This window comes from Pelodiscus sinensis, chromosome 26, assembly GCF_049634645.1.
Source record: "Pelodiscus sinensis isolate JC-2024 chromosome 26, ASM4963464v1, whole genome shotgun sequence".
Classification (NCBI taxonomy): Eukaryota; Metazoa; Chordata; order Testudines; family Trionychidae; genus Pelodiscus; species Pelodiscus sinensis.
Window position 1 is genome coordinate 7,117,214 of NC_134736.1, and position 15,138 is coordinate 7,132,351.

Below are 15,138 nucleotides of genomic sequence, written 5' to 3' on the forward strand. Positions count from 1 at the left end.
GGCACGCTGGCCTCACGGCGGCCCGGGGGCAGGGCGAACCCGCAGCCAAGCGTGGGAGCGGGGCTGCGGACGTGCCCTACAGGGCAGGCTCTAGGACCGCGGAGGCCATGGGCGGCGGCGGCGCGGCCGGAAGCGGCGTGCTGGGCACGCCAGTTCAAAAGAGCGCCGGGGAGCCAGGAGAGGGGGAGGAAGCGGGGGCCGTATTAAACTGGAACACGGGCCGCAATTGGCCCGCGGGCCGGACTTTGGACATGCCTGCTTTAGGAGGTCTTCGCAACACACGTACCACCGTGCATGTGCCTTCTCGTATACTTCAGGCCGGCAGCGCTTTGATCAACCGACCAGCCACCTCCCCCGACTCTTGGGCGTAACCAAGGCCTTCGCAACTGAACCGATATCTGTGAAATGTTCCGGGTGCTGTGTAAGTTGGTATGTAGGATTGGATTTTTTTCCTGTTGTATAAGCTTAGTGTTGTAGTTGTTTTTGGGTAGTACATAAGAGTTTGTAGTTATCACTGTTATTTAATTACTGTAGCTGGATAGTTTAAGATTAGAGACTATTCCCCTTGCCATTCCCATCCTTATATCTGTGACACGTTTTACTAGAAGCCATAGAATAAATATAATAAATACTGTAAATTCATTATTAACACGGTCTATTAAAAATCTTAGAATAAATACTATAAATTCACCACTGTCATAAATACATAATTTTTATTTGATAAAACTGTCCACCTGGTTCTGTCCTTCCCCCCTTGGGTATTTATCATCGGACCTGTGATTCTCGCGACAACCAGCTGGCAGTTGCACATCTGATGCCGTCCAAAAGGGACCTCATGGGTTGATTACCTGGGCTGCTACTTAATGAAGAGCAACGATGGGAAATGAAATAAGACCCCCTGATCCTACCTCCTCTACCTGGTGAGTTCCTGGCAGAACCTGGTATTTTGGGAAGCGTGATGCAATAAGTCACCCTTTTTCCCCAGCAGAGGGATGTTCTTGTGACCAGTTCTCATCTCTGCCACAAACACCCTGTGCAACCTTGGACATGTCACTTACACATACTCTCCCTCTTCCCTTCTACCCAACAAAAATCGCTATCCTTGTCTTATGTTCTTATATTCCTTATTTTATCAAAGGGGTAGCCATGTTAGTCTGTTCATCTTTAAAGTGCCACAGGACTCCTTGTTTTTGCAGCTACAGATTTCTCGGAGCATAAGCTTTCGTGGTGTAAGCTTTCGTGGTGTAAGCTTTCGTGGGCAAAAACCTGTCTTGCAAGGTGCTTCACATACAGGCAGTATGGCAGCATAAAGTCTAAAAACTGACAAGGGAGACAAAAGAAGGATTCTGTGGCACCTTAAAGGTTAGCAGATCTATCGTGGTGTGAGCTTTCGTGGGCACCCCCCCCCTTGTCAGATGAAATATCTGTTTTGCCCACGAAAGCTCACACCACGATAGATCTGCTAACCTTTAAGGTGCCACAGAATCCTTCTTTTGTCTCTCTTGTCTGTTTTTAGACTCTGCTGCCATACTGCCTGTATGTGAAGCACCTTGCAAGACAGGACCACTGTCTTGGGACAGCTTGGGATATAAAATAATAACTTCAGTGGGACAGTCCGGAAGGGTTACACTGATGGACACAGGGATGAGAGACCAGAGCCACTGGCAACCTTCAAAAGCGTGGGCAGAGTTTCTCGGAGAAGGGTGTCACACAGAGCTGGCAGACTGCTCAAGCACAGGCAGGCTCTGTGGATTTTTCGGTCCGTGAGTGCTGCAAGTAATACAAGTTTCCCAAAAGTATTATTCAGCCAGATTGTGCAAGTGAACCAGAGCGAATCTGTGGGTGAATCTGAATGAGGCACCCCACCTCTTTGGAACAATCTCGGGGTCTGAGTCAGTGTAAGTCACTCAATCCTCCCAACCACAGAGTGCCTCGGGGCTCAACCACCCACAGAAAAAAAATATAGGAAAAGTCAGCAGCTGGGCTCCCAACTTCTGCCACGTCCACAGCTCTCTGGGGCACTGGTAGCAATCTGTGACTTGCTGTGTAAGGGAGGAGAGGGGGGAATTTCCACAGTTCCTTAGGTGAGGTGGAAGAAATGCAGGGAGAGAGATCAAGTGATGTGCCCAGGGTCAGGACAGGAATGCAGGTGGTGACTGGCTCCCAATCTCATGCTCTGACCATACCTCCCACCCTGTTCCCCTGGGATGGTCAATTTCCTCCAGGCTACATTTTCCCCTTGGGATGACTCCGGGACTCTCACCTAGCTGGCTAAGTCAATTGCTGAATTAGTGTTAGCACTTCCAGGCCTCTCCCCTTCACTGTGGTTTCCAGAGCGAGCACCGATTGCCTGGACCGGAGAATCCTGTGAAGACTTAGGGGTGACCTGAGATCATAGCACCATCGAGCTTGAAGAGACCTCAGAAGGTCATCAAGTCCAGCCCCCTGCCCGAGGCAGGACCAATCCCAACTAATTGAATGGAGATTTAATGGAGCCACCTGAAAAGAGGCTTTTCAGAGCAGGATTGGATGTACATTCGGGGACACAAATGCTAAGGGGGAGTAAAGGTTGCTGCTGGCGGGACCAGGCTCAAAACCATAGGGAGGGGGTCTCGGTGAATTTCAGCAACTCTCAGCAGCGGTCCCTCCAAACACCATCAGCCAAAGAATACCAGCTCCCCTTCCTTTGCGGGATCACAAGGCTGGTGCTCCCCTCTGCACCACGGGGAGGTTTTTGGAGAATACTAATGGCTGGTCTGGACTTTTCAGGAATTCAATGAAAACGGCAGCTCTGGGATGGAAGCTTTCCCCAGGGCAGACAGCAGGAGAGTGAGTCTTACAAACTCCACCACAAACAGCCTCCCTGTCCCACAGCCCCAGGGCTCCTGGCCCCACACATCCCATAAGTGTTTTCAAAATAAACTTAACAGCAGTTTATCACTGAAGAAGGGATTTGGGGAGGTTCCCCCCTCCCCTTCCTGGCTTCCCCCTGAACTGCAGCACACTATGCCACATTCCAGGAGCTTTTACAACTTGGCTGCAGGCCTGTTTACAGCAGCATCCTTAGCCATTTTGGATAAAGACTCTTTTTCCTCTCTTACAGGCCCTCTCTCGCTCTTTAATTTTTGGTTTCTCCTGCCCTTCCCCTTCTAAAACAAAAGGCTGGAGCTACATGTTTGCAAAACGTTTGGAGCAGTTGAACAGCGGCAAAGGTTGCCCCTTTTCAAACACACGTGTGCATCCCGCAACTGCCGTCCTATGAAGAGGCAGAAACTGCTGGGGAAGCAGGGGTGAACCTGGATGACTCCGATGCCGCTGCAATTTTTCTATGAGGGGAGTTACACAAGAAAGTTTCTTCAGCCGCAGCTCCCGTTGGGTGCTCGTGAGAGCCGGGCTAATCCCTGTGGGGTTTGCTGGAGGCACAGAGAAAGGGAGGGTCAATGAGAAAGCTTAGCAATGCTACTGCCAGCCCTCTGATGGATACAGCTATAATGTAGGAACCCTGGAAAGTGTCTGGCACTTTCTGGGTAGCTGCCCTCCTCAAGCAAGATCTGCCCCCTTACCCAAGGCAGCATTGCTCAAGATACCCTGCCTGTATATAGCCCACATTGTCTGTTTCCACCCTCTCGGTTCTGGCTGGTTGGTCCCTTTTCTCATTTCTCTGGGAGGAGCCGCGATTGAATGGTGCAACCAGGATCAGAAGCATGTTCCCACCTGCCACTGGGCTGTGGGTGTGTGAATGCAGAACTGCTCTGGATGGCCCCATGCCTCCTCCCCCAAACAAGCGCAGCATCCGTGGGGCGAGTAAGTTGCTCCCAAGTAGCTACTGTCCCACGAATTCACTGCTTGCAGAGTTATCTCCTCCTCTGGATTTTCCCGGCTACCCAGAGCCATTTGCAACAGATACAGTCTGGATTTAAACAGGGAGAACCTTGTGGGTGCTAAAATATCACAACCATACATCTGGGCATGACAGTGCCATGTCTGGGCCCTCTTAGATGCTACACAGATCAGACCTTACCTTCTCCCACCAGTTCTTGTGTTTCCCCCCATCCTGAGCAGGTGCAGTTACTCCTGGAGCTCTTCTGCGTGGCGCTGAAAATGAGGGACAAGAACAGCTCCAGCGTATTAAAATTGAAAGTGCAGGAGTCGTGCTTAACACATGCCACTGAGAATGATGGATTAGTAACATCAGCTCATGCACAGGCTGGGACAGAGGTGGGACTCCTTCCCCTGCCCTGTGCTCCCCTTGTGCCACAAGGGGTCCGAGCAGACTGTACAGAGCAGCTCTTGGCCTTTGCCTGTTGGGGTTTTTGTTTAACACCATCAGGAGCGTCAGCAGTCCGCGCTTGTGGGCAAGGCCAGAAGTGGGGGATTCTGGAAGGAGGGGGTTCCTGGAGAGAGACCGCAGCCTTAAGCAGCACAGGGGCAGAGGTTTTGGTGAGAGGTGGGGTGACAGAGAGTGGGCGTAGGGATGCTGTCCCATCTCTAGCCAAAAGAAGGTCCTGGATCCCGCCGCTCTCAGCCATGGTGGGGAGGAATCTGGCTTTCAGTCTTGGTGTGAAATGCCCTCAGGCCTTAGGGTGTTTCACATGGGCAGCAACTATGTGTTGGCTGAGATCCTGTCCCAGCCTTGGCACCGGCTGCCACTGGAGCAGGGACTTGGCCTCCAGCCTGGCTCCGGCGGTCCCCGCCATGGCAGGCTCCCCAGGGGCTGGGCTCACTGCTTTGCCTCCGGTGTGTGAGGAGTTGCAGCTCTGCTTGTGCATGAGAGATGTGTGTGTGGGGGGGGGAGGGACAGACTTCCTCCTCCACCGAAGGAGGGGTCCAGGGCCTTGCTTTGTTTGCTAGGAGGGAAGTAACTGCTGGCTCCGGGTCGTGTTTGCTAAACACCGGGCACTGCATTAGCTGCTATTTACCCACCAGAACATTGTGTGCCTAGAGCTGCGATCCTGCCAGTCATATGCCTCTTGAACAGAGATTATTTATGGGGCTTCTCTTGACCCGAGGGCTTCTGGTGGAGTTCACAGTGATCAGTACGGAACACCGAAGCCCGGCCACCCATGCTTGCCTGACCTCTCAGATCATCTGCCGAAGGGTGCATTTCCCCCACAGGGCCTATCTCCTGCCACTCATGGCCCCCGTGTACTCCTTGCCCACCATGTTCCCTGCTGGGTCTCCTTCCTTGGAGCAGCCACACCCCAGGAACCTGGCACGGGCTCTGTAGGCCTCACTATTTCTCCTTTTCCTCATTGCCTCCTCTTTGTTTCTCTGTTGGCTCAAACTGCCCTTGCCCAGTTTGGTTTCCCAGGTTAATCCTGCAGGTATTTGGGCTTTCCGAGAGCTGATTTCTTACAGGAAGTTTCCTCGTGGGGGACTGGGTGTGTGTTATCAGCCAGCTCCTTCTGCCTAAAGGACAGCTGCCTTACTTCCTCCTCTGCTGGCCAGTCATTGTGTTAGGCTCGGTCGTCTTTGCAGCAATTCCTTCGGCTGTCTTATCTCTGGGTTTCGTCATGCACATTTGGCAAGTGTCACCCTTGTGTTTAGGCTGGGGGCAGGACATGTCCAGGCAGTGTCTGGCCTGGGGGCTGTGATGCAGGGCATGCACAATGGAACTGCCCACCAGCTCGATGCCCACCTGAACTAGCTCGTCCTGGAGTGGGGGTGTGTCAGGTAACATCTCTGAGGGGACCAGTCTGAAGCCAACATGAGGTAGCCACAATAGCAGCTGTGTTACTAGAGCTAGGGTTGCCAAATGATTGAAACAAAAATACCGAACACCCCCCCCCCCCAAAAACGGGAAAACATTCTGTTGAAGGGGAAAGAAAAAAGGAGGGAGACCAAAGTTGTTGAGCAAAATAAATAAAAAAAAGCATTGCTTTCCCTAGGTCTTTTGGCCGGCAGCCATTTTGTGACGGCAGCCTTGGGGAACCAGGTAAGCATGAGGGCTGGGGTCAGGGGGCTGGGGGTGTTGGGAGCCAGGGGTCAGTTCGGGGGGACGGGGAGACTGGGCGCTGAGTGTTTGTAGGGTTGCCAGGTGCCCGGTATTTTCGCTTCCTGGCCGGGGTAAAATTCAGAAAATATTGGACATCTCAGGTGTCCGATATTCTCTGAATTTTTTTACTGGACAGGAGGTGAAAATACCAGACTGTACGGGTGAATACTGGACACCTGGCAACCCTAATTAGAGCTCACAATCTCTTAGCAGCCCAGCTATCCCTTTTCTCCTCCGGCCACTGCCTGAGCTGGTGAGCAATTCCCTCACGACATCCCAAGGGCACACTATGATAACTTCATCCTCCGCACCTCAGTTCCCTCATAGATTCCCCCACAACTTCAGCAACCACTGCCTATCCACCAGATTCTCTCCAGAACCCTCCCATGCCGGCCTCAATTTCCTGGACACCAGGATCAGCTTCTGCAATGGAAACCTGAGGGCAACTGTCTACCAGCAACTCATGATCACCACACCGATTTCCACAGATCCAGTCACCACCAGAAAAATAAAAAAATCTGTTCTCTACAGCCAGGCCCTCAGATGCCCCGGAATATGCTGCGAGGAGGAATTTACCCTTCACACACTTAAAACTGCCTTCACCAAGCTGGGACAGTCCACCAGAGAAATAGATCATGTCACGGAACAGGCCACCCACAAACCCTCAGAGAACTGCTTCCATACAGAAATAAACCTGCCTCTCAGTGCATAGCTTTTGTTCTCACCTACTTCCTCACACTGGTACCCGTTGCAGTCATATTAAACAGTTACAGCCCGTCCTGAAAGAAAACTTTTCTGAACCCCCTCTGCTGGACTTCAAACCGCCTTCCGACCTCACCAAGCTCATCATCGTAACTGTCCACAGGCCGGGACCTTCGACTAACTCAAAGTGGCCAGACTAACCGATGCAAAAGCCACAGACATATCTCCACTGCTACCGATCCGCGGCTACCACTCACCACGCACACTTCAAGATACATGATTCCTACAGATGCCTGTCACAACATGTGGTGCACCTCACCCAGTGCATTAAGTGGCCCAGTAACAACTCTATGGATGAAACCAGCCATCACTATGGTCTTGAATGAACTCATACAGAAAAAACGATAAACCCCTCACTCCCCACAAAGCCACCTTATCACCCATGAGTGAATACTTCTCACAGAACCATCCCTCCATAGCTGACCTCTCAGGCCCTGTCCTCAATGGAAACTTAAACGACATCTTCAAAAGGAGACCCCAGGATGCTTAAACTCATAATAATTTTATTAGACATAAACAAACATGGTCTCAAAAGAGACCCTGGATTTATGGCTCATTTTACTACAATCTGTAACCCACTAATCCCTGGTTTTATCCTAGGCCTGCAGAGGTGTGAATGGGCCACTTCACCTTAAATGGATCCTTAGAATATGTGCTAACTATCTGCTAAACAATCTCTTGCAATTCCACCCAGTGACACTGCATTCCTTTCTCAGACCTGAAGACTTTGTGTAGGAGCTTGAATCCTTTGTCTCTCCCAGGAAGAACTGGGTTGTGCCCATGAAAGCTCATGATACCATCTACATGTTTTGTTAGTCTTTAAGGTGCTACTTGTCTATTTATTGTTTATGTTTTTCCTGTTCTAGAGGAACAAAACTAACCCTCTGAAGCTTACCAACAAAAATTGGGCCAACAGAAGATATTACCACACTCCTCCGTGTCTCTCTAGGCAGGGCTGGCCCGAGGCATTCTGGCACCCCGGGCACGGGTGTGCGGCACCGCCTCCAGGCGCACGGCGCATGTGCGGGCTCGCCCGTGGGGAATGGGCCCGCCCCCCTAGGGTGCGCAGGCCCACCCCCGGGGCGCACAGCGCACGCGCGGTCCGGCTACGGCCGCTGGCGCACAGCCTGGGGCCCGCCGCCAGGGCGCACAGTGCAAGCGCAGCCCAGTCCGGCCCGGCTGTTGCTGCTGGCGTGTGTGCCGAGCCGTGTAGGGTGCCACGGCCGTGGGGGGAAGGGCGTTGCTGGCCGGCGCCGCGGTGCTGCGGGAGCCGGGAGCATGGCGCCTGATGGCGGCTGTAAGGGACGCTGCGCAACCCCATCACTTGGTGTCTTAGGCAGCTGCCCGGCTCGCCCATGCCTCCGTCCGGTCCTGTCTCTAGGGCAGTGGTTCCCGAACTTTTCAGCATCACGCCCCCTTTTTGATTTTCGAGAAACCCTCACGCCTCAGCAAAACTTGTTGAGAGAAAAAATAAAAAAGGAACTGACTGGGGTCAAAAAACAAAAATAGCAGCAAGGCTTGGGATGGGATTGATGCGGGGGAAGGGCGCCTGGAAGAAAATAGGCATGACCATATCCTTTGGTATATATGGTCATGCCTATTTTCTTCCACAATTTGATCTGAGGATGTGGGTCTGGCCCACGAAAGCTCATCACCTAATACACCATCTTGTTAGTCTTTAAAGTGCTCCATAGTCCTGTCTTTTGTTTCAGCTACCCCAGACTAACAGGGCTGCATTTCTATTGCTGTCATGACAACTTGGACATTCCAGGAACTGCAACCACTTTTCTGCTCGTCAGGCTTGCAAAGCAGTTGCCTAGAGAGGCTGACAGAAGCCTGCTACACCCAAGGGGAATGCTCCCGCTGGGGCAGTTTTGCCATTATGCCCAACGGCCTGCCACACGCATGGTGGACACCTGGCTGCAGAAGTGCCACCCCCAAGCCCAGGGTGCATGGACCCATAGCATGGTCAGGGGCTGTCTAGCCATCAGTGACATGAGAGGTCCCTGTTCAGGGCCTGCTGCCAGGGAAGGGGTGATGGTGTCATGGATGCTGGCAGGGCAGCTGAGGGGTTTGTAAGCACCCCAGGGTAAGGGGAGAGGAAGTGTGGGAAGTGCCGGGAGGGCTGACAGGACAGTGGCAGGACCTGGACATACTGGGAAGTTTGCCTCATGAGTCTCATTCAACCCAGCGACCCCAGTTCTCAACCCAATTCCTCCTTCCTTTTCGCAAAAGGGAGGTGTTGCAAGGCCCCCTCACCTGTTTGTGCCTGGAGGTGGAAAAGCCCTGCTCACCTGCTCTTGCTTTCCCATGCCAATGCATGCCTGGGGGCTAGGATTTCCTCGGCACTGAGGGGAGAGGATTTGGGGTTAATCTTTTTCAACAATGCCAGCTGCAGCTTCTGCCATGGCCTCCCTGTGTTTTCACAATAAAGGTGCTTTGTTATTTGTCACACAGGCACACCCAGGGGCAAATTCCTCACTGCTCATCTGCACTAGAAAGGCATCTTCCTGCAGTATCTGTGTGTGTGTGTGGGGGGGGGGAGGGTTCTAAGGAGTCTCTCCTCCCAAAGGGAAGCCACGGGAGGGTCATCTCATCCCCTTGCTGAATTCCTCCCTTGGTGCCCCCTGCCAGGAGCACGCTGCACAACAGGGTACCACAGTAATAGCTACATTAACGACTTGCACGATGTGCATTGCTTGCTCCCAGTCGGAGAGAGCCAGGCTACCAGAGAGCGATGTTCAAAAGTTTCAGGGGGTAGCCGAGTTAGTCTGTACAGGATAAACTCAAAAAACAACAAATGGTTGGGTAGCATCAAAACATGTAGCCGGGATCATGAGCTTTCATGGGCACAGCCCACTTCTTATCTTTTAAAAAAGAAATCTCTGAGGTTATGTCTACACTACAGCGTTATTTCAAAATATCTAATTACGAAATAAAATACAGGACTACGTAGCACTTTAAAGACTAACAAGATGGTTTATTAGATGATGAGCTTTCGTGGGCCAGACCCACTTCCTCAGATCAAATAATGGAAGAAAATAGTCACAACCACGCGTCTACACACAAAGTGCATTTCAAAATAGCTTTTTGCTATTTCGAAATAGCCCGTCCACACTGATTGGACGCTGAATCGCCTTTAAGGCCAGCCGGAACTGGTTCCGGCAGGGCATCAGGTCAGAAGTTACCTTGTGGCCAGGGCAGCCAGCAGGGCATCCTGGGAAGGGCTGGAGGCCCTCTCTTTCGAAATAAGCGTCTACACAGAACTTATTTCGAAATAGCAATTTCAAAATTGGCGCTATTCCTCGTGGAATGAGGTTTACCAATTTCGAAATAAGCCCTCCGCTATTTTGAATTAATTTCGAAATAGCAGTTGGCTTGTGTAGACACTAAGAAAATTATTTTGAAATAACTTTGCTGTGTAGACATACCCTGAAATAGCAGTGCAGACAGATTGCATCTACATTCTTTGCTATGGCAGCACCCAGCCGGCCACTCCCACAGTGAGGCAGATGCTACTCTCGGCCACCTGAGCTAGTCTGGGTAATGCATGGCCTTCCGCTGCAATTCACTGCCTGTCAGGAAGGGGGTTGGCATGGCACTGCCCTGAGAGTGAAGGGGAAGCAAGCCAGATCTCCTCAATCTGCATGCGAGCAGTGGGCACTTTGCAGCCGCTCCTGTTATAGAAGTGAATCAGCATTTCCCCTTTATTAGCCTTTACCTAAAGGCACATTTTTATACAGGGCTGCAACCGCAACCCTAGACTCAGAGAGAGCCTGCGTCACTGTATTTGCACAGGGCTGGGCATCACAGCCTGGCATCCAAGGCCAGCAGCTGCAATGGGTTCAAAGTCATGAGTTCTGAAGTGTGCCCACGAAAGCTCACAACACCATCGACATGTTTTGTGAGTCTCTAAGGTGCTGCAAGACTATTTGCTCTTTAAATAGCTCCCTGCTGGCTTTTGCCGCAGCTCTGCCAGTTCTTGCCGGAGCCGTGCATCAGGGCACACCCTGTTATTTATACCCCTGTGGGTGACCATGCAGAGTCCAGCACGTACAGCCAGGGGCACTGGGCAAGCACCCGCCTTTGCACAACACCAGTTATTCCGGTGGTGCAAGAGCTTCATGGGAGCAGAGGGAATGAACTGGGGGCGGGCGACAGGAGACAGACAGGTCCATTCCAGGAGATGGCAGCAGCCACCCACCAGCCAGTACCTGGGCTCCTTGCCATAATCCTTCCAGCTGATTTCTGCTGCAACAGACACTGGGATGGGAGGAACTGATGGCACAGACAGGAGCCTTCCCCGCTAGGGATGTACCCTACTAGTCAAGTCAATACTCAACTGCTCGCTTCCCCCACCCTTTGCTGCTTTTGTATCTGCTCAGTCCCGGCTCGTGCCACCTCTGGGAGCTAACCCCCTTATCGGCTAATCTAATAGTCGATGGAAATTCCATCGACTGCTTGATCAGTTTATTAATCGCTATTTAACATCTCTCTTTCCCGCCCAGGCGTCACTCAGTGCTCCAGTGGGGCCCACGCTGAAGGCAAGTGATCCTAAAGTGGAGGAGGATGGAGCCAAGGGTGTGCAGGAAGAGAACATGGCCACAGGCAGTGACTGCTCCCCAAGCTGGAAAGGGTGTAGATTGTAACAACCCCCCACTCCCGGTCCTGCTGGGGAGGCAGAACCCAGCCACGAAGCAAAGGGCAATCCCACCCACATGATGCCCCTGCCCAATGCTGCCACTCCTTTGGGGAGGGGTTCTGGGTTCCGCTCCAGGTCTGTGGGCTCTTAGCCCTCCCTTCTCCACGCCAGGGGCTGCAGAGCCACCATGCAAATGGAAGCCGGACTCCCAGCTGCAATGCATCCCTGCCGCCAGGACCTGAACGGCTCTGCAGGCATGTGAGAACTAGGGATGTAATAGTCTAGTCAATTAACCGATAAACAAAAGTTTATAGGTTAATGCTATAGACCAGGGGTGCACAACCTTTTTGCATTTGCAATCCCTGGACCCAAGAAAAGGGGCCTGGAAAAATTTTCGGTGAAAAAAAAAATGCGGCTCCTTTAATTGCCGCTCCACTCCTGCCACTCTCCCCACCCCTGCTGTGTGTAAGGGCACCTAGCCGGAAAAAGAAAATACCAGCCAGCCTGGATCAAAGTGGAGATCCAGAGGAGAGCTGCAACCCCCAAGGGAGTCGTGACCCACGGCTTGTGCACCAGTGCTATAGACTACACGCATTTCTCCCCTCCCCCTTGCCAGTACGTTTTTTAGCAGGCTGGCCAGCAGAGCGGCTCAGTCCTGGCTTGCGCCAGGCCTGGAACCTACCCCTGGTGCGCCTCTGCATTTAAAATGTATTAGGAACCAGGTGGGCAGGCAGCCCGGCTCAGTTCCAGCTCGCGTTGGGTCAGAGAGCTCAGACCCCCCTGGACAAGCAGCTGGTCCATAAGGGGAGTTGGTTTTTAAAATGGGCCCTCTCGCTGCCGCCTTTGACAGAGAGACAGCAGCACGGAGTGGCAGGGGGTTCTTTGGAGAATTCATGAGGTTACTCGACTATTCAATTAACTGATATTTAACATCCCTAGTGAGAACACCCCATCCTGGCAGGCTGCAGACACGTCACCCCCACCCTCCTGTTTGCTGCAGCGCTCAGTAACTTTCTGGCATTATCCTGGGGTTCCCCAGCAGCGGCGGATATACGGCAAGGTGAGCGGGATGGCTGCCTCCGGCCCCGTGCTTCCAGAGGCCCCGTGCATGTGCCGTGTCAAAGGGGGGGACCCCACGAAATTGTGCTGCCCGGGGCCCCGCAAAACCATCATCCAACCCTGTTCCTCAATGGCCACGGGGCGTGTTCGGGGTGTGAGTGCTGGAGGACACTGTGGAGTTGATATGAAATTGGTGTATCACGGAAAGAGAGAGAGAGAGAGAGAGAGAGAGTGTGTGTGTGTGTGGGGGGGGGGGGGGGGGGGCCCAGATGGTTGAAAGAAAATGACCGAACACCCCCTCCTCCTCCAGAAAAAGACTGGGAAAAAATTCTGTTGAAGGAAGAAAAAAAAAAGGGGGGGGAGGCAAAGTTGTTGAGCAAAAAAAAAAAAAAAAAAAGACTCCAAGACTTATTAAACAAACTAAACTAACTAACTAAAAAAAACAGCATTAAAAGAACATGTTTTAACAGTGAGTGCAGGGGAGCCGTTCAGTACTAAGACCCAGCATGGCTTCCCCTTGGTTTTTTTTGCCAGCAGCCATTTTGTGCTGGCAGCCTTGTGGAACCTGGTAAGCAGGGGGGCTGGCGTCAGGGGGCTGGGAGTGTTAGGGGCCAGGCTGGGTGCTGAATGTTTGCAGGGTTGCCAGGTGCCTGGCATTTTTGCCTCCTGGCCGGGGAAAAAAATCAGAAAATTAAAAACTTCTCAGGTGTCCGGTATTCTCTGAATTTTTTTTCCCGGACAGGAGGCAAAAATACCAGACTGTTCAGGTGAATACCGGACACCTGGCAACCCTAGCACCGCAGGTGGGGGAACAAAGCCCTTTGTTGAGTGTGCAGCCCAGGACCCCACTGGGGGTGGGGAGGGTGGAGGAGGCAACTCAAAGATCTCAGGGGTGAATGCTGCTGGGTGGCTCCAAGGGCTTTTCATGGAAAGCACGGCCGGGGTGGGTGAGCCAAAGAGGAAAATCAGGAGGGGAGGGGGCTGGGCAGAGGCAGAGAGGAAATGAGGGGGAGGCCATGGCACAGAATGACTCCAGCCCCTGGCACCTAGTGCACACCTTGGCCCAGGCTCCGCTCGGCAGCGCCCTTCCTTGCACTGCTTCGCCGCTGAACACCGAGGATCAGTGGCCCTAGTGCCTGCTCCCAAACCCTGCCTGGGGACCGGCCACACGCAGACCGGCCCTGCAGAGATTGGACGCAGGGTTGACCCAGAACAGGGCCCTGCCTGAGGCACAGAAGGGATTCCTGTCCCCACGCCTGCAGCTGGAAGCCCCCAGAAGCCATAGGGTGTTAGGCATTTTGCTCTCTGCAGCTGTGAAACGAGCTGTGTCCTGGGCAGTACTTAGCACTGACCTGTAGCCAGCTCTGCTATGCCCAGTGCACCGGGGCCGGCCAGGGGAACAGAGGCTGTGCCAGGAAATTCATTTCCTGACAGATGTTTTGGAGAGGAATCATCATCCAACCCCTGGTGCTCCCTGCGCTCAGATGGCCCAAGGAGCGCCTCTCTCCCCTTTCAGGCTGCGTGTGCCATGAGCAAACCTCCAAGGAGGGTGAAAAACAGTTTCCTTCCCAGCCCTTGCACTAGCCCTGACTGGTGTGAAATCCCCTTAATCCTTCCCCTACTTCCTCCTTGTAGCTAGTCCCTCCTCTCACAGATCTGGGTATCAGCAACATTTCAGACTCATTTTCCTCCCCTTTCCTTAGATCCCAGCAGCCAGCACTGCCTCCCACCTACTCTCTCTGCTGCCTGTTTATGCTCACCTGCTGCCCAATTAACACACCTGCCTGGGCTCTGAGCTCAGCAACCCTTAACCCTTGCAGTGCCTCAGCCAGGCTTGGCTTTGTTAACCATTTCAAAGCCATACAGTCCCCCCAGTCAGGGCACCCCCTATGTGCCTGGCCTTGAATTCTACCCCTTGGAGCCTTCTGCAGGGATCTTCTAGGGCAGTGTTTCTCAACCTTTTGTTTATAAAGTACCCCTTTAAAAAAAAAATTATAAGTACCCCTTTAAAAAATATAAGTACCCCCGGTACCTACAGTTTTCAGACACACACATTTTTTTTCTACCATTGCAACACATTTATTTAAACAACTTTATCATAGTAGGGCAGGTGATGACATTTTTGGGTGTAAAAAGTACAAAAAGAATAAAGCGCTGTAAAACTTACAACAAAAATGCAGTTTTCTCCAAATTTCAGTTATGTTAACGTACCCCCCAAACTTCCTTTGAGTACCCCAAGGGGCCTTGTACCACTGGTTGAGAAACACTGCTCTAGGGCAGTAGTCCCCAACCTTTTGGGGCTGCCGGGCGCCTGGGGGGCGCCTGGGGGTGGGGTCACTCATGCCCTGGGCACGGCCCGTCCCCTGGGTACCCAGGGGAGGGGCCGTGCCGGCGCCACCCATGCGCCGCACTGCCGGGGCTAGCACCGCTCCTGTACCGCATGCCATGGGGTGGGGCTGCCCATACGCCACGCACCAGGGGCCAGTGCTGCTCCTGTGCCGCGCGCCTGGGGCCAGTACAGCCCTTGCGCCGTGCACCCGGGGGCAGGGCCGCCCATACACTACGCGCCCAGGGGCTGGCACCGGCCATGCGCCACGCGCCCGGAGGCGGGGGCAGGGCTGGCCCTGATCACTCAGCAGGCGCACAGAAATGGCCTGGTGGGCGCCATGGTGCCCGTGGG

At 53.0% G+C, this 15,138-nt stretch overlaps 1 long non-coding RNA gene across 1 annotated transcript; it reads left to right on the forward strand.

Annotated features, from left to right (window-relative positions):
* The first annotated feature begins 327 nt into the window (after positions 1-327).
* LOC142820444 (uncharacterized) lies at positions 328-5,919 on the forward strand. Its single transcript, XR_012897688.1, has 3 exons — positions 328-429; positions 797-920; positions 5,889-5,919. It is a non-coding gene; the product is annotated as an uncharacterized LOC142820444 (long non-coding RNA).
* The last annotated feature ends 9,219 nt before the right edge of the window (positions 5,920-15,138 follow it).